Source organism: Triturus cristatus, chromosome 7 (assembly GCF_964204655.1).
Source record: "Triturus cristatus chromosome 7, aTriCri1.1, whole genome shotgun sequence".
Lineage (NCBI taxonomy): Eukaryota > Metazoa > Chordata > Amphibia > Caudata > Salamandridae > Triturus > Triturus cristatus.
This window is the reverse complement of record NC_140590.1, coordinates 258,285,137-258,305,510: the sequence shown is the minus strand read 5'-3', so window position 1 is coordinate 258,305,510 and position 20,374 is coordinate 258,285,137. Positions and strand designations below refer to the sequence as shown.

Below are 20,374 nucleotides of genomic sequence, written 5' to 3'. Positions count from 1 at the left end.
CACTAGCATTCGGTTTCCTCAGAGCTGAATCACTCAATGAAAAGGATAGGGCGCTCCTAGACCTACTTCTAATAGCAGCGGTCAAGATCGTACTCAGCAATTGGAAGGACACACGCAAAGCTTCCTTTAATTGCTGGCTGAACTGGGTCACTTACCTACGAGGGGCTGATAATATAACTCTCCAGAACTCACCGTGGAAATCTTCCACCAGATATATGGGGGACACTCTTGATCTCTACATTAGCTCACACAAACCACCATGAACCACACCAATTGTAATAAACTAAACCCACCCACAGTCTACTTACACTAATGTTCGCTTCTCCTAACATAGGTCAGCGCTCTAGTGCCATTAGTTGTGGCAGATTCCTAAGTGGTCTGTACTATGTGCTTGGGCTCTCCCTGCTGATTATTTGGATACTTCTCATGGCTTCGATAACAGTCTTTATCGCCTGTGCGGTAATACTCTGATACTACAAGTGTTTAATCTGTGATCTACCGCCATATCAATCTGTTTAACAGTGACATCTGCTTGCTATTTAATTGTCTTATTCTTATTGTTTATTTTCGTATGCCTATTTCGTATGTCCCTCATTTGAAGTATTGTACGTACTGTTTTATTTAGAAGCCACCAATAAAAATAAAAAACTTTTGAGGAAAAAAAAAAGTAAAGACATTTTTGCTGAAAATGTTCATGACTAACAGGCAAGCTTCGAACAGAGTCCACCCAAGTATTCATCACCAGCCGCTTGGACTACGGTAACAACTTTGGCATGGGAATCACCTCACAACTACTGAGCAGACTGCAAACCATCCAAAATGCTGCAGCCAGGCTCATCCTCGACCTCCCAGAAGAGCCCACATCACCCCCAACCTCAAAGGGCTCCACTGGCTCCCCGTCCAAACAAGGTGCCAATTCAAACTGCTGACCCACGTCTACAAGGCCGTGCACAACAAAGGACTAGCCTACCTCAACCACAGACTGAACTTCCACCAACCCAGCAGACAACTACGCTCCACCTCATTCTCTCTCGCTCACACGCCCAGTTTCCACAAAAGCAGAAGCGGCAACTGCACCGTCTCCTACATGGCTGCCAAGACCTGGAATGGCTTTCCACTCCACCTCTGGACTGCATCCACCCTACAGAAGTTCAGATTTGGCCTAAAAACCTGGATGTTCGACTGACAGCTCCCAGCAGCAGTTACCCCCCAGCACCTGTATACCCTCACGGTTGATAAGCAGCGCTCTACAAACCGTTAAATAATTGAGTACCCAAATCACCTTGCTATAGTAAGACCTAGTGTGCTTCTCAAACATTTATCCTCCAGCAGTTTAGGTTTGTGTAAGACACCAAGCATGCTGTGAATGGTAAAAAAGAAATCACGGATACCAGGATTCTTAGCGCTTTGATTATGCACGTTTAATGCCAAGAATTCAGACATCAATGTTCTGCTGATGGTTAGGGATATACATTTATTAGGGGAGCATTTAAACGGACTAATAAATTGTGACAAGTAGCAGCTCTATTGAATGATCAAGGCCTCCTCTTTGGGGATGGTGAAATATTTGTATGTTAAGACATACAAATGCAATGGTTATGTAGCTGCATTTTGAATTTTAAAAACAAAAGACTGTAGGTAACACCTGCTCTCCATCATAGGGCAAACATCCCTATAATATTTTGTCACATTCCACTCATGCTGCTTGAGGTACTTTAGGGCTCTAGTGACTCACATGAGAGGAAAGAGTAAAGCTAGCGGTAAGCTGGGAATACATGGTTACCACATGCTGTGTTGAGGAGGGATGGACTGCTATACCAGATTACAAATTCTACAACCTGGTCAGCAAGACACATTTTATCTCAGAATAGTATGAAACAAGGTGGGATGTGCCTCATGAATACATATAGAGGCTACTCTGGCACCCAGGACTTTTCACATTATTTCTTGATAGAAAGTCCCTAACCTAGATGGAAATCAATAAGATAAAAGTTGCTACATAGGCTACTGAGCAACCGGAGGAAAAATAAATCAAATGCATGTACAATAGTCTTTCTCTAAAAACATATTCATTTCAGAGAAGGCTGAATTTCATTAAGATGGGGGACACACATGGAGATTTAAAACGCTGCCTTTTCATTACACATGTCGTCTACGGCATATTCAGAGCGTACCATTTCATGATGCACTTCACCCACATGTGTTGCATTATTGAATGCCAACAGAAACTAAACCTTCTTGTAATGTTATGTGAATGTAATCAACATTACGGACTTTCTCTTATGGAATGAATACAACTACGGAGATCATTTGCTGAACAAAGCTAATTAGTTTACAAAACTAATAAAATCTTTTTTAAAAACACACACTCCGCAACACATAGCATACAAGTTAAGTATTCAATTTTGTCAAATTTCTCTTAGATACCGTAAACATATTTATTGTTTACATCATCTAAAGTAAAGTTAGAGAGAGATCATAAATTGACATGCAAGACCATGTACCTTTAGCCAGCTCTACCATCAGGTGTACGGTTGATGTCAAACCCTGGAATCACACTTACAGAATGTTTCAAGATTGAGGACAGTACTTCACCCTCAATGTACAAACATTTTGAGTGGTCAGTCACTAAAAATATTGCGTATGGTCCGTTTTACCTCCAAAAGGGAGTAGGATCTTTCAATTATTTTCACCTCGCCCATCGCTTGGGCTTTCACACTCTCCTAGGCACCACTGAAGTCTTGGTCGTCCACCCCCCACACCTATAATCATCTCTACCCTACCTGTTGTTTCTGATACCAGCTATGCATGACACCAATGTGCTGCAGTGTAGAACAGCAGTTATGTAACCAATGAGGTTATTGGAAAGTAGAGCGCAGCAGTGTCTGTGGCACATCAAACCGAATTCCTTCTGCGTCTGTGCATACTTCAATAGGGCATCCCCTCAGCCACTAGGGCTGTAGGTGTAGGCACCCTAAATGAAAATGCTATTTACCAGTATGCATCTGTTCTTGGCATGTAGAGGTGCAGATCCACACACTAAGCATAGATCGCCATCTGGTGTTGGGCCCGGATGTTTGCACTTGTTTTTGTCTTGAAAAAGTCTTTGGAAGTCACGAGATAGGCGACTCCTTCTTTGGAGGATAGTGCGCATGGGCATTGATTGGCTCCATCTTCAGATTGTTTTTCGCCAGCAGGGAAATGATGGAGTTTTGTGAGAAACAGAAAAGATGCCCATGTATGCTGCATCTAAATAGGATAATACTGAAACAGATAAAGGTAGCCGGGGAGGTGGGTGGGCGTGTGTGGATCTGCTGCTGTACATGCCAAGAACAGATGCATACTGGTATGTAGCATTTTCCGTTCGAGGCATACGAGCTGCAGATCACACACTAAGCAGATTGTATAGCAGTACGCCTTAGCGGCGACCACCAGTATCCATGGCAGTAGTTTGAAATAATGTTTTGAGTACGTACAGCCTGGCCCACACTAGCTTGCTGTTTTGTTTGCACAGCTACACAATACTGATTTGTGAATGTGTGAAGTGTAGTCCACGTAGCTGCTTTGCAGATGTCATGTAAGGGAATGTTCCCTAAAAATGCCATTGAAGCCCCTATCTTTCGGGTAGAGTGGGCTTTAGGGGGAACTGACAATGTTAGTTTTTGCTTTGTGATAGCAAATCTGTATGCATTTGACAATCCACCTTGCTATCCCAGATGTTGATATGGGGTTGCCTTTATGTGGTGGTGAGAAGGATACGAAAAGCGGTTTTGTGAAAAGGTTTTATTCTCTCAATGTAATAAAGCAGTGCTCTTTTGACATCCAGAGTGTGAAGAGATTTCTGCAACGGTTTGTGGTTGCGAGAAGAACACTGGCAACGCTACAGACTGAGGTGGAAGGGAGAAATAACTTTAGGTAGGAATTTAGGATTAGTTCGTAGAACAACCTTATTATGATGTATTTGTAAGAAAGGTTCCTGAATGGTTAGTGCTTGGAGCTCACTAACTCTTCTAAGAGAAGTGATGGCCACTAAAAAAGCAACCTTCCATGTTAACAACTGTAGCTCACATTTGTAGAGGTTCAAATGGAGGACCCATTAGTCTTGTGAGAACTATGTTTAAATTCCACACAGGTGAGGGTGGTACTCTGGGAGGAATTATTCTTATGAGGCCTTCGATAAATGCTTTGATGGTAGGCACCCTGAAAAGTGATAAGTGTTGCCTATTTTGTAAATAGGCCGCTATGGCAGCGAGGTGCAACCTAATGGATGTATAAGCCAAGTTACACCTTTGGAGATGTAGTAGGTAACCTATGATGTGTTGGATAGACACATCTAGAGGATTGATGGTGTTGTTATGACAATATATAACAAATCTTTTCCACTTGGCTGCATAGCAGGCCCTAGTGGAGGGACGTCTAGCCTCCTTAATAACGTTCATACAGTCAGGGGGAAGATTAAAGTAACCAAATTCTAAGACCTCAGGAGCCAGATCACAAGGTTGAGCTGAGCTGGGTCCGGGTGTCTGATCTCTCCACGGTTCTGGGTTTAGAGGCATGGGGAGAGGTGCAGTTTTTGGTGCGGAACCACAGAGAGTTCCAGTAACACGGTTGTCTGGCCCAAGTTAGAGCAACTAGGATGAGAGTGAGGGAGTGTTGCTGTAGCTTTCGCACCACGAATGGAATGAGTGGGAGAGGCGGAAAAGCATACGCAAATCTGCCTGACCAATTCATCCATATTGCATTGCCTTTGGACAATGGGTAGGGGAATCTGGCGGCGAAGCTTGGGCATTTGGCGTTTTCGTGCGTGGCGAAGAGGTCTATGTGTGGTTGGCCCCATATTTCAAAAAAATGGTTGAAGAACTTGCGGATGAAGTTCCCACTCGTGAATCTGTTGCGTTTGACAGATTAACAGATCGGCTATGTTGTTTTGGACTCCCAGGACATGTTGGGCTAGGAGAAAAATGTTAGTCGGTACAGCCCATCTCCATATGCTCTGTGCTAGATGAGTGAGCTGTAGAGAATGAGTCCCGCCTTGTTGCTAAATGTAGTACATGGCTGTCATGTTGTCCGTGTGGACTAGGACAGCTTTGCCTGATATTTGCTTTTGGAATGCCTTTAGGGCTAGGAATATGGCTAGTAACTCCAGGTGGTTGATGTGGAGTAATTTCTGTTGAGGAGTCCACCTTCCCTGCATGGTGAGATGTAAAAGATGAGCTCCCCAGCCAGAGAGCGATGCGTCCGCTGTCAGGACAATTTGTGGAACTGGCTCTAGGAACGGTCGCCCCTTGGAAAGGTTTTGGTGTTCCACCACTGCAGAGAGCGGTGAGTGTGACCGTCTACCAACACCAGATCTGTTATCTCACCTTGAGCCTGGTTCCATTGTCGTGCTAGGCACTCTTGGAGAGGACACATCTGGAGTCTTGCATGAGGCACTATGAATATGCAAGAGGCCATCATCCCTATGAGTTGCATGAACACTCGAGCCGGAAGAGAGTGTAGAGGCTGAAATTTGGTTATGAGGGCTTGCATGCTTGCTATCCTGGCTGGACTGGGATAAGCAAGCGCTTTTGAGGTGTCTATTGTGGCCCCTAGGTACTGTTGTATGTGGGACGGTTGTAGAGGAGACTGCGTGGTTTACTGTGAACCCCAAGTCGTGGAGTAGTTGAATAGTGGCGTGAGTGTGGTGTACACACTGACTGTATGAGCTGGCTTTTATGAGCCAGTCGTTTAGATATGGGAATACATGAATGTGCTGTCTTCTTAGATGAGCTGCCACTACCGCCAGGCACTTGGTGAATACCCAGGGTGCTGTGGTGACTCCGAAAGGGAGCACTGTGAATTGGTAGTGTCCACTACGAAACTGAAATATTTCCTATGAGATGTGTAAATGGGAATATGGAAGTAGGCGTCTTTGAGATCTAGAGTGGCAAGGAAGTTGCCTTGTGAATGAAGGGGAGGACCTGCTGAAGTGTGACCATGTGGAAATGGTCTGACTGTATGTAGAGGTTTAGGGATCTGAGGTCCAGAATAGGTCTCAGAGAGCCGTCCTTTTTTGGTATGAGAAAATACAGAGTAAACTCCTGTGTTTTGTTGGTGCAGGGGCACTGGTTCTATTGCACTCTTTTGTAGGAGGGAGATTACTTCCTGTTTGAGCAGTGATAAATGTTCCAATGACATTGGGCGCTGTTTGGGTGGTATGTTTGGGGGGGGGGGGGGGGGTAGAGGTGAGTTCTGGGCAGTAGCCAGTTTGAATGATTTGTCTCACCCACCTGTCTGTGGTGATGTTGGTCCAAACAGACAGGAACTGTTGTAATCTACTCCTGACTGGAGTGGAATGGGCCGGGGGCACGGTGGGAAGTCATTGGGTAGGGGTGGAGGCAGAGCGGATGTTATTGGTCTTGCCTCTACCTTTGTTATTGTTGCCTCTGTAGCCTCCTCTCTGGTAACCTCTGGTGAATGTAGACTGGGTGGGAGTCTTATAAGAGGTGGAGGGGTTGTCAAAGGAGTAGCCTCTGGAAGTGCCCTTGTAAGAGGGACGACGAAAGGAACATCTGGGAGCTTGCAATTGCAAGGCTCCCATTGATTTAGCTGGGTCTGTGTCCTTCATCTTTTCAAGGGATGAATCAACATTAGGGCCAAATAAATGTTTCTGATCGAATGGTTGGTTTAAGATGGAACTTTGTACTTCAGGTTTGAAACCGGAAATGCGTAGCCAGGCATGTCTGTGCAGGAGAACACTTGTGTTGACAGCTCTGGAGGCGGTATCTGCCACGTCCAGCGCGCAACGAATAGAGGTGTTGGTGATGAGTTTCCCCTCTTGTATAAGGTGATTGGCTTTGTACTTATATTTGTCCGGGAGGTGTTGCAATAGGGTTTCAAGTTGGTCGTAATGTGCCCTATCGTACCTAGCTAATAGTGCGTGAGTGTTGGCGATACGCCATATGTTAGCTGCCTGTGAAGCGTTTTTTTAGCCAGAGGCGTCTAAGAGTTTGGACTCTTTATCGGGGGTGGAGCGTCCCCTGATGTTTGAGAGATGGCCCTCTTTCTAGCATTGGAGACTACAAGGGAGTCTAGTGGTACAGGGCCCTTAATGTACACTGGGTCTGCTGGGGTAGCCTTGTATTTTTTCCTCGAGCCTGGGGTTAATGACCCTAGCCCTGACAGGATCTTTAAATACCTCAGGTGCATGCTTGGTAACTCCTTTTAGCATGGGCAGAATAGTGGTAGACCTTTGTGGGTTATCAAAGGTGTCCATAAGGAAATACTCTTCCACAAGGTCAGTATTTAAGTCAACCCCGTGGTATTGGGCAGCTCTGTGTAGAAGCTGATGAAAACCCATTGTGTCCTCCAGAGGGGAAGGCCTGGAGGGATAGATGTCATCCGGTGAAACATTAAGGACATCTGGCGTACTATAATCGTCCCTAGGGTCAGGGGAATAAAGGTGGATCCCCTAGTGGCTCATCATCCGCACCCCTTCCAGTGTCATCAAAGGTGTCATCATCATCATCATCATCATCATCCATTGGTGGAGGAGATGGTGTAGGAGAATGGTGTGGTGGGGTGGAGGTGAGGTATGAGGTGGTGGAGAAGGGACCCTGAGGGGAGATGTGGCAATGTCCCATTTTTTAGGTGGTGGAGCCGGTACAGGCGTATCCAATGGTCTCTTCTTTGTACTTAATGTTAGCTGACCAGTTTTAGGGGCTTTTAGAAGAGTTTTCTTTTTAGGGTCTGGATTAAATAGCTCTTCTGATGGAGGTTGGTCTTTCAGCGCCAACCGCTTCGGTTCGTAAGACTTGCGTGGCACAGACTCTGGAACGGTTTTGTGATCCTTTGGCTTAGAACTGATGTTTTACAGTCTCTGTGGCCGCTTTTGGAACCGGGTGTTTTTTCGGATCCGAGGCCTTTCTCGGCTCCGAAGGGCGTGAATCCGAAGCTTTGGGGGGGATCGGCTTTTTGCTCGGCTCCGAGTGTTTTTTCAGAGTCGATGGGGCGGTGCCTGTAGATTTTGGTGCCGAGTACCTGGATGTGGAGGCAGCGATCGGCATGGAGGAGGAGGACAGTTTATTTTTCGGTGCCGGTGACTGCTCGGTACCGATGGTAGACTGACTCGAGCCCGAGTCGCCTGAAGGCTTAGTAGGCTTCTTTGCCGGGCCCGAGGGCGGGGCATGGGAAGCAGTCTCTCGGTGTGCACCTGGGCCCGAAGGTGAAGGTGTGAACCAAGCCTTTTTCGATGGTGCAGGGAGGGAGTCGGGGGTCGACGTCTTTACTTACGACCCGCTGCACAGGAGTGATGTCCTCTATGTCTGAGTCATCGGCTTTGGAGGCGCTGACGGGGCCTTCTTCGATCCGCTCCTGTTCAGGTACATCGACGCCCTCCTGGAAGATGTCATCGGGAATGGGCAACGACGAGCGAGCCATGGTTCTCCTGGCTCGACGATCTCGAATGGTCTTCTTCGAGCGGAAAGAGGCACAGGCTGCACAGTCTCTGGCCTCGTGCTCCGGAGACAAGCAGAGGTTGCACACCTCATGCAGATCGGTGTGGGGAAATTTCGACCCACATTGAGGACATTTCTTGAATGGTGTCCTTTCCATGAGCCAGATACTAAGGCCCAGGTAGGCCCGAAGGCCTTAGTCGACGACCGGAATCGAGGACTTCGATGTTGAAGAGATGCGCGACAACTAGGGATCGCAATCGAAAACAATACCGGAGAAGGGTGAAGGATTACACGTCGAGAGTGGAATCGGTGACGGTTCCGAACTGGAGCGCGAGAAACACATCCAAGCCCGATGGCGGAAAAAAATAATCTGAAGATGGAGCCGATGTCCATGCGCACTATCATCCGAAGGAGGAGTCACCTATCTTGTGATTTCCAAAGACTTTTCCAAGACAAAAACAAGTGCAAACATCCGGGCCCAACACCAGATGGCGATCTATGCTTAGTGTGTGATCTGCAGCTCATATGCCTCGAACATATTTTTACACTAGGAGAAAGTTATTTTTCAATTTTTTTTTTTATTTGTATCTTTTTATTTTAGTTCAAGTTAATTATAATTAGTCCACAATATCTGCAACAAAGCAAAGTGGAATCGCAGTCCCAAGTATAGTCAGAGAAAACTAAGCAAGTGTTATTACAGATTTGCCAAATTCAGCTTCCAACAAGTGTGGGGGACAGGCAGTCAAGTGATTCTGGGAACAACAAATGACTTTCACATATCAACGGTCAACTGGATATTTAGCCATGCAAAGCATAAAAGAGGTCAGACAAGCGCCACAAAGGTTGAAAAGTCAGTACCTTCAAATCACTACAGCCCCACCCCCCCACCATCCAGCAGAATACAGCATTGTGACAATAGTGTGCTAGGAGTAAGCAAAATCCAGACAGGTTCTGAGGAGAGAAGGCTTACCTGAGTGACAGATCACTGGCCGTGGTACAAGTATTTCATCCCCTATGGTGTCCCCAGGAGCCTCATGAACCCTCTCCGCGCAAAAGCGTTCTAAGATCAGACAACATCACATCCCAGCTAGGAGCTAACAAATATTTGTGAAATCCCATAGCATCCTCCCTCTGCAATACCACCCACTTCGCCTGCGCCCACACCAGGAAGGACTGTGTTCATGCCTCAAGTGATGGGGGTACCGGGGTTTTCCACTGACTCGTGATCAGACATTTAGCCATCAAGAAGCCCAGATCGAGGATCCTGGAGGTTGCTCGGTGTTCTAAGCCCTAGAGATCAAACCCAATATACACACCTCCTAAGTCTGCAAGTTGGGTCGTGCCGTGCATGCCATCAGCTGGGCCGAAACACCTTGCCAGTAAATGAGTAAAGAGGGACAAGACCACAGCATATAAAGTATGTCTGCCGCCACCAGGGCGCATCTGGGACAGGTCAGTTTGGCAAAAATATTGCTTGATTTTGGCAGGTGTGAGGAAGTCCCTGTATATTATGAAGAATTGTATCAGGCAGAACATCGTGTTGCGCGGTATGTGAGTGGGGCCTTCCAAAATTGCGGGCCATTCCCTGTCAGGACAGGGTCGGTAAGGTCTCCTTCCCAGTCAGCACACTGGGCTGCATGCGAGGGTGGAGTATGTGCTCACAAGGACCTAGCCAGCCAGTACACAAAACCCCTGCCCGTCCCCATGACTTGCAAGGAGAAAGTTACTCTACATGCCTACACAGTATTTGACTTCTTGTGTTACACATCCACCCAATGTCTTCCCAAAAGGTGCTTGTTTTTGCGGACTTGAATTTCCCACCTTGCTCTTTAAATGCACTTTTGATGATGCCCGTTGCTCCGCATGCATGCAACCAATGAACCCACCCAAAGAGAGAAAATCTAGATTGGACAGGGGGGAGGGAGTGTAGTGGTATAAAGGAGATGGCCAGGACAGAAATGCCAACCACAAACCAACTCAAAGTGATGACTAATAACAAAGAAGAAAGGACACGTCCGCAATCTATTCAAAAAAAAATCTGACTTGTCCAAACTTTAAAATGAGGCCTAAAAGGAAGCTGGAACTGGTACAGAGAAACTTTAGAACGTCCATGGTAGCATAATCAACTGACTTGAAATAAACAAAATACAGCATTTACCAATGTACCAAAAGCTCAATGCCATGAACCCAGAGTGCTACTCAAAAATCAAATCTTGGCCTTGGCCCATTCAAAAGTGGCATCGGCCCATTCAAAAGTGGCATCGGGAGTCATCAGATCTTGGGACATTTGAGATGTATATACAACTGCGACAGAGGTGGTACGTGCAAAACAAAAACAGCACTGCATCATTGTGGAATGCAAAGACCGTCATCTCCCCCTTTTTGGGCAATAATCAGCCACTCTTAATTCAACAATCAAATTTGCGAATTGTGATATTACAAATATTGTAGGAAGGAAGAAATTATCCCAATACTTTAACCTGTGGGACTCAAGCAGAAGAGAATGGCTTTCTCTAGGTCAGTGGTTTACCCTTCAGAGCGTGATCCAAACACGAAGCATTATTTTTTTAAGGCATTCATAAGAACAAACGTAAGTAAAAATCTGGGAATGATTCTGTCAATTTTCGAATTTTCTTTAGTCCATTTGCGTTCTCAGTTTTCATTTTTATGGTTAGCCTATGGTTGTTTTGTGTCTTTAACCCGGAATGTGATCAGCACAGTGATGAGGCCTGCACATTTTTGGAGTGTTTTTCTACTAGTTGACATATGTTGGGTTGTGGGCTCAGGTCATGGGTGACCCCATCAGGAGTTTATGCTTTTATACCCACAAAAATGTTTAGGCTATACTTTTTCCCTCAAAAAACGCATATTTAAAACAAATGCAGTACAAATATGTTCAATCATCTGGGCTAAACAAGTACAAAACACCTCATAAAATATTTACATTTAATATAAAAGAAAAAACACTTTTTAAATGAATATTGAAGTCATAACTCAAAAGAGAGCAATTTCCCTTCCCACTTGAACAAATAATAAATCACCCCCAACTCTATATTATGGGCACCCACCATTTTCGCAATCAAAGCGGATTCAGGAATTTGAATGCTGTATGCAGGCCTTTCACGCAGTGGTCAAAGTGGGCGGTAGCTGAGGCACACGATGTGCCCTTACGTTCGTAATTTAAGAAAAACAGTTCTCCTACTTTTCTGAAAATTCAACCGTCGCAGGACGATTAATTCTGAGAGTTAAAACTCTTGAGCTGAAATGTAAGGCAGGGAGTCTGCAGTGAAATGATACCGAAGGAGAAGCAGATAGCTAAACAAGTCTTCTTGCCAGGGTGCCTGCTTGCCTGAAAGAAATGTAAATGTGCAAAACTGGTTAATCTTCAAATGCCAAGGGTGCTTGGAAGCCAGTATTGTCTTTAAATGATGGAACCTTTTTACGCTTCCTGATGACACAGATTATTTTTGAGAAGTATTTTAAGGGAGCTACTAGCTGAACCGTGAAGTGCGAGATTTTAAAGGGTAGTTATAAAAAAAACTGCACTATGTACAGTCTGGCTAATACTGAAATCTAGATTTTGGAAGCACTTTTTATCTTAAACCTTTTTTGTACATTTTGGAGCAGCCTTTTTTATACTGTGTGTAATCCAAGTTTAAAATAATGACTGAGACCTCGTATCAATACACATACACAAGTCACTTTTTCTCCATTGCACCAAACAGGATTCAATTCTGTGGCTCTCGGGTTACAGGCATAGATCTCTGCAGTACATTAACTAATAGAGGTTTCCTAACGTACGACGGTGCAATTGCCACTAATTAACTTAACTTGCATTTATTTTGCATTTAAGATGCGTCTTTTAGCTACGCCCTTGACCAGCAGCACATGTGCTCACTCACCCTGCCACTTATTGCACACAGCTTCACAGTTCACATACTTTTGTTCAAAGCACCTCGACCACTGCAGTCAGGTCTTTTTTTAAACTACATTGCTTCATTTACTTGTGCTGATTGTTAGGTCGTGCATGTGCTGTCGCTGGGCAACGACTATTGTTCGAATCATGGGATGTGCTGGGTCTGGTCATTTCACCTAGTGTCCCCGGCTATGATGAGCACAGGGAGCTGCGCCTGGGCAGTGGACTTGGCATTTAAAGTGAGATGACGATGACTCCTAGCCTCAGCTGCGGCAGCGGGCTTCGCGTGGCCCACTCTGTGGATCACTTGGCTCGATGTAGCTGTTGCACATCATAGACCCCGATTACTACATTTAAAGGCTTCTGTGTTAACATGGTCTTCTGGGACGAGCCCTGAAAAGGGGGTCTGCACTACCACCGAGCATGGAACTCCTCTTTCCCCGGTCTATTGACAGATGTTTAAATTGCCATTATAAAGTAGCATGCCATCTCCCTTGTGCTCGTGTTTTCTATATTAATGTGCACAATTTTTCTCTGCCTGTCATAAGATACTGTAGTTGGTCCCGCCAACAGAATAAAAAGTATTGCGTCATCCACTTTTAAAAATGCAATCGCCCCTCTTGAGGCTTTGGAAAGCGGACACTTGTACTGATGCTTCTCAACGAGTGAGGGATTGCAACGGCTTCACATCTCCCCAGTAGCTGCAGGGCACATCGCTCTGCAAGTCCCACCATTTTTTACCAGAAATGTCCCCCTGCCCACAGGTCATTTGCACCAGACTAGTAAATGTGTGCGTAAGGTCACTATGCCAATGAAAGGCACGCGCTGCCAGGTGCATAAAACATGACTGGAGACCCCCTAGATTACACCACGACTGGAGACCCCCTAGATTACACCACAGAACATAGGGGATTGGTGCCACCACAGAACATAGGGGATTGGTGCTTGCTTTCTGCTCAGTCCCAGGTCTCTTCTTCACTGCCCTCTCCTTTGTCCATCTTCACACATTCCGGCCACAAAAACAAGCCCCCCTCCCTCCAGCAACCTACGATCCCTCCTGCAGTCAAACCAGGGCATCCGAGAAAGACAGTGCTTTGGAAATGTGCAAAAACGCTAGACTTTGCAACCCCATCCACCCCTCCGGGAGTTGCAGCTGTTACCTGCAAGCAAGGCCGCTCTATGAGGTTTTAGACTAAGTCTATCCATGCTATGGTTGTACAAATAGCCAGGTCTTTAGTAGCTTGCGAAATCTCCTTTCGCATGGCTCTCTTCTTAGATCAGACAGTAGGCTATTCCAAATTTTTGCCGCTCTGTACCTGAAAGAGCGTTCCCCCATTCTAGCTCTAAAAACTCTTGTTACCGTCACCAGGACCTTGTCTAGTGATATCAGGATACGTCTTGGTACGTATTTAGTAATCAGAGGTAGAAGGTATCTTGGGCCTTTCTTTAGTAGGATGCAAGTTCTTCACTTCAGCTTTAGGGGTCGGTAGTTGGCCTAAAGAGTCAGGCCACCACACGGTAGCATCTTACCAACAATCAACACCCTAGTTTTATTTCCGTTTAGCTTGAGGCAGTGATTGGACATCCAGTGGGCTACCTCTTTTAGGCAAGCGGAGAAACGTGCCGCTGCTTGGTCCTTGTCCTGTGATAGCAGCACAATAAGCTGCGTGTCATCAGCATAAGATACAATTGACACCTCATGTCTCTCTACACTCTCCGCCAGTGGTCCCACATAAATGTTAAACGTCTACACCACTGTGCAGGGAATATGCAGTCGCTCACAGGCTTTGTCAAGTTTTAGCATGTTGTACAGCTGCTGTGCAGCACTGCTGAAATTAACCCAAGAAAAGCGATCTGAAGCACTGACCCAGTCATGGCACTTATTTTTCTTAACTTTTCAGACATGTTGTATGCACAGGCACAGCTGCAGTGCAGCTGTACCACTTTGCTAAATAAAATACTGACAAAGCCAGTAGCTCTCGCATAGACTATTTGGCTTTGCCAATGCTTGTTTTTTTGTGTGGCACTATTATGCCCGGAAGCCATAAGACTTCTGGACGTCGGCTCAACATTCCGCGATTCTCGGCCTTACTTAATCTTCGTGTCTTTTTGAAGTAGAAACCAAAACCTTACGTTCTTTAATGTAAGTGGGAGCTCGTGTAAAGTGATCTAATGTCCGTGGGCCAAGTTCGGGTCACATAGCCTGCTCATAATAAACATAGAAGCGGTCGGCTCGCGTTTTACAAGAGTTAAACCCTATTACTACAGCGCTCCAATACCTTCGGGTCGAGTTCGCGCTGTATAAAAAAAAAAAAAGCTGCACATTATAACAAACAAACAAAAAAAAATGCTTAGTTTCTTTCCGCCACGGGCGTTGTACGGGTCAACCCAACTTAGGGCCGGCCCTACCTGCAGCCAACACCTTCTCTTCATCCGTGCAGTGGATGGAACTGGAAGATTGGTTACTATCCACTTAACCCGACCAGGGGAAGAGCTCTTTGGGGCACAACAACTAAAGGTAAATGAGCTCTATTGAAAGGCCACCGCCGACGGTGAAAGATCCATTTCGGGCAACGATGGGGTAACCTTCATTTGTGATCGCAGAGCGCCCTCTAGTGGGAAATGTGTGCGTTTCTGACGTAGAGTTGGACATTTCTAATTCTCCTACTTCATATGTATTCAAGTCCTGTTGGAGGTGTTCTGATTCTTAGGAATTAAGGGGCATATTATCAAAAAACGGGGTTAAAATTATCGCCGCTTTAGCGGCAGTTTTCCAGCCGCTAAAGGGGCGATAATGGGCTTGATAATATGCCCTTGTTAATTCCCATATAAGCCCAGGCTCTGGTGTCAACATGGGCATCTATTGGAATTCTCGGCGGCATATTATCAAGCCCATTATCGCCGCTTTAGCGGTAGTTTTCTGCCGCTAACCCGGCGATAATTTTAACGCCGTGCTTGATAATATGCCCCCTGGAGATTCAGAACAGCCCTTAGTACTCCGTGTATGTATAGAGTTGTTGTGTTGGGGCAGTCACTGGTTGCTGCAGCTTGCTATGTTGTAAGGCGGCGCACAGGGTGGTCTTAATAAAGCAGCGACTCTACAATTCGTCCTGCTTCCATCGCGATTCTTCAATAATTTGGCGATGAGATGACAACCTCATGAACCCACAGCTTGGACACTCTGGGTCCTCCTTTGTTCTACTTCTACTTTGTGGCCCTTACTTCTGCTGGACTCTACGTCGCACCTGCAATACTTAAGGTGAAAATCCATTCTGCCGCTGTGCTCGTTCCTGGCACACGCCTACTTCCGTGCAATTCCAGAGCTTTTATCGTTATTTGGGGCATTTTCTTTCAATTTCTACGTTTCTTCAAAAGAACGGGTAGGTCTCATTTCCTTTAAACTGATATGCCGTTCCAACGATCGTCACAACTCTACACTGCAAGCGCCTCCAGTGCACGCTCAACCTTCTCGTGCGCGCACACCGTGGATTCCGCCATCGGGATTACTTCAAGCGCTTTACGTGAGCAACAGTTACATTACACAAGGACACATCCATTGGCGTTTGTTGTTGGGGCAGTCGCAGTGTGTCGGCAGGAGGTATGAGGAAGATGGGATAGATAGGGCGCTAATAATTATACTGCGGAACATGAGGTAATTGATACAGGAGCGGGTGGGGGGGAGGGGGCAGGCCTGCTCTGCTCTCCAAGCATGGCAGGGGAGGGTGGTTTGCCCATTCCTAAGCGTTAAATGACTGTTTGGTCAGCCCTCTCTGGCCACCCAAACCAGTCTTGCGCACTTCCCTGTTCTCCATGCCGGCTGCATTACAGCCTGCATGGAGCACATGCCCACCTCTCCAGCCCCTGGCTAGACCAATTGCAATATTGCATTGCAGCGTTGTGATAGGCTTAGAGGAGGGAGCCTGGCTGCCTGCTTCCTGTCAGAGGCAGGAGCAGAGAAGACACGGGACCCAGCCTCGAGGTTAGGTCACCCCTTGTGCGCCACCAGCGAGCCACGCCGGCCGCGACTGTATATGTAGGACTGATTACAAAGCCTTTAACGGGACCCGAGTGAGAGTTAGACGAATGCTGTCACCCCGGGCCTGAGCCCAGCTCGCCCATGCCCAAGGCCGGCCCTGGGGGGTACTCTAGTGGTCGGAGTTTTGGGGTTGTGCGCGTGGCACAGAGTATGTGCTCCTCATCAGGGCTGAGGCTTGTACCAGTGGCTTATGAAGCAGAATGCCATGGGAATACGAGGGATAGCGTCAAATGTTGGCTTCATTCAATTCTTTATTAACGCTTTAAAGTCAAGGTGGCATTGAATGCTCTCTGACAAAGTTTTTGGTGACAGAAGAGGCAGTTCTAGAATTTGTGGGGCCCCTGTAATTTACATGCAACGTCTGACAACCCAGGAAATTACATCACAGCAAGTGCCGTCAATTCTAGTCCTCTTGCACCTTGAAACGACTTTGTAAGAAACAATTTTCCCTGCGTGGCTAGCAGTAAAATGGAACAAAAAAAAGCATAAAGAACCCTAATAAAAATAAGATCCTGTGTTTTTTGAATTTCAGTTAAGTGGAAATACATTACATTAGTCACACTGGGTGGAAATGTGTGGCCTAGATCTCTTCAAAACTCATATTTTTAATCAAATGTTAACAAATGTGTCCAGATTAGTGAATTGGTATATGCATCTGTGTGATATTTACATAGGACAAACCTTGCCGAAAGGTGGCAGGCAGAAGTACATTGTTAAAGCCAAAGACCCTGTCAATATGTGATAAGATGGGTTTGTGAACTGTTGCTGCCTCACGATGTAGTGCTCTTTAAAAAGATAAATATTTAGCAGTTTTTTATATTGGAACTGGGTTGGGGCTGCCCGGATGGCCATGCCTTTTTTTTTGCATTTCATCTTCTGTTTGAAAGGAGATGGAGAACCAAGCATCCAAGTCGGCAGGGGAGCCACAGTCATGTCGTCTTTGTAGATGATGCAACTGATTTTGAATGTGATGTGGGCTGGCTCACTAACCGGTCTGTTTCCTTGGGCCTCAAGGTGCTGAACTATGACTGCAAGGCCCATGGGAGGGGACCAGGCATCTAGGGTTGCTACCTGGCCAGCATTTTACCAACATGGCTGGCATTTTCATTCATTTTGTTCAATTATGTTTTCATCTTTTCCACTTTTTATAATGCGATTTTGCTATTATTGGGGTCTATTGCAGCACTGTTTGCTTATTTTGTGTGACCTCTTTGATGTCTGACCAGCCCCCTCCAATCAGGAGCATCTCTACAAAGGCTGTAACGCATGGAGTGCTCCAAGCCTCGTTTTCTCACAACCTTCTTATGAAACTGCTTGGTAGGTGGTTCTATAGGGTATTGGCGCTCCTGGGCAATACACAGGTAAGTCTACTCTAGTACTGAGTGAGGATTGCGGTGCATAAGGGTAAGGAGAGCCACCCTCCTCCCCAACGTGTGGATATTCACTCATAAAACAGAAGGAGTAGTTTCTTTTCTGTAACTCCAGTTCTGTAGTAGGGGGTCGAGACCCGGCCGGGCCCTTGGTAGTAGTAGCGGCCTGCTGGCCTCCTCTACCCTTCTGGCGTTTCTGGAAGGGTTTCCGGAACTGCTGCTGTTGGTGCTGCTGCTGTCCCGAACCCTGCCCACGCCCTCTGCCCGTAGACCCGAACCGCCGCTGGAACGCGCGCTTCTTCTGCTCGGCCTTCTCCAACCCGACAGCCGTCAGGGTCTCCGCCTTCATGCGGGCCATCTCGTCATCCGCATGTTTACCAAACAGGGTTTCCCCCGAGAAGGGCAGGTTGGCCACTCTGTGCTGAGTCTCTGGCTTGAGCGACGTCAGGCACAGCCAAGAGTGACGCCTTTGGTGGACGCCATGACAGTAGGCGTGCGCCGCCAACAAGGAGACATCCGCTGCCGCACTGATGACCTGGTTCGAAACCAGCATACCCTCTCGCACCGTTTCCAGGAAGTCCTCCTTCCTGTCCCGAGGCAGCAGGTCCGCATACTGTTGAAGGGACTCCCACAGGGCCCGGTCGTAGCGCCCCAACGGCGCCCCCGCACTCGCCGCCTTCATGGTGGTAGACGCGGTCCCACACACCTTCCTGCCCGCCGAGTCCAGCCAGCGGCTGTCCTGGTCCGGCGGAAACCGTCGATTAAGGTGCGGTCGCATGCTGTCTCCTCGCCGCCGTCACGATGACAGAGTCCGGCTTCGGGTCCATCCTTAAGAAAGCAGGGTCCGAGTCCGGGGCCCGATACTTTTTCAGGAGCCGAGAGGGGGCGGATTTCGTCACCGCGGGAGTGAGGAACAACTCCAACACGGGTTCCACCAGTCCCGGCACTAGAGGCCGCAGGGGGCGAGACAGGTGTTTTTTGTGTAGAGTATCGAATATCACGGACGTCGTGGGTGTCGGTACCGTCACCGTGATTCCCAACTTGGCTGCCCCCCTCAGCAGCACCTGCTGGAAGGAGACTAGATCGTCCACAGGAGACACCCTAGTCCCCGGTGAGTCTGACAGCGTCGGTGAGAAATCCCTGGCCGAGGACCGTGTGCGCGACCTGGACCTATGCCTCCTATGGCGCCGTCCTGATGTTGACGACGACCGCCCACGGCTCCGCGACCTTCTCCTCCTGACGGAGCGGGAGCGAGACCTCCTCGGCTTCGGCCTGTCCGCCGGTCTAGCCGGGCCCGGCGACCGTGGGCGTCGCGGCCTCGGCGTGCCCTGCAGTGGAGTCGTATACCTGGGCAGGGAGACAGACCGTGGTGGAACTGCAGGAGGCCCCAACGGAGTGCGAGGCGGTATAGACCGTGGAGGAGGAGGTGGAGGCGGTGGTGGTGGAGGAGGAGGACTGGTGGTGGCGGAGGAGGCGATGGCGTAGGGATCCGAGAAAGTGTATACACCACGGAGTACACCGATCCCGGCAACTCCGTTCCCCTCTTACTCCTGGCGTCAGGGCTCCCCCTGCGCCGTCTCGACGTCTGCCGCCTCCTCGACGTCGTTCTTCTCGACGGTGACCGCCTCCACGGCGATCTTCGTGACGTCGATCTTCGTGACGGCGATCTTCGTGACGGCGACCGCCGCCTCGACGCCGGGTGTCGGCTGGCTCGCGACGTCGAGGAGCTCCTCGACGGCGACCTTCTTCTCTTCGCCGACAGCGATCTCCCCTTGACGGCGAGCGCCGACGCCGGGCCTGATCTCGACGCCGATGGCTCGACGGCGTCGTCGCAGAAGATGCCGATGTCGTCGACGGTGGCCTGTTCAGCTCCATCGATGTCGATGCCGCTTCTCCCCAGAGCCCTGGGGAGATGGCGAACAGACCGTAGTCATCCCCCCTCGACGCCGCCGACGCCCTCTACGTCGACGGGGAGTGGGGACGCTTGCTGGTCTTCCTGCCCCTGGGGAGCCCCCCAGAGGCCTCAGCATGGGCAGAATCAGCCCCTCCAGACCCACCTCGTGCCTTCAGCCTTCTGTCCTCCGGGACCTGGAGCCTGATCTTCATTCTCTCTCTCAGGGTCCTGGCTGAAAAAGAGCGACAGATCTCACACTCTTCCGGCACGTGGGACTGGGGAAGGCAGACTATGCACACCCTGTGTGGGTCTGACTTAGCCTTTTTCCTTTCACAATCAGGACACCTGTCGAACAAGCCAGGCATGCTGACAACACCAGAAGGAAAGGACTTTACTAACACTAAATCACTTGAAAAGCAACAAATAACCCTTGAAAAGGGAGAGCTCAATGCTCCAGGGTCCTGCTAGCAGGAGCCGGAAAAAAGAACTGAAAGTAAAAGGGACCTGCTGTGCATTCTGGGATACTGGAAAAGTTCTGGAAAGTTTTCTTAAAGGCACAGTATCCTGTTCTGAGCCACATAATGGCAGCCTATGGGGCTTGTCCTTTCCTTCCTCTCCATCATTCCAGAGGCTTTTGCTGGAAGAGGCAGGTTTCTTTCTCTATGGAAAAAGCTGGACAGGCAGTGCTGTTGGTGGTTGCTGGTGGAACTCTTTCTAGTTGAA

General features: G+C 47.9%; 1 protein-coding gene across 1 annotated transcript in view; it reads right to left on the bottom strand.

Annotated features, from left to right (window-relative positions):
- Window positions 1-20,374, bottom strand: part of PRRG2 (proline rich and Gla domain 2) — a 267,782-nt gene that overhangs the window by 68,139 nt on the left and 179,269 nt on the right. The window lies entirely within an intron of this gene.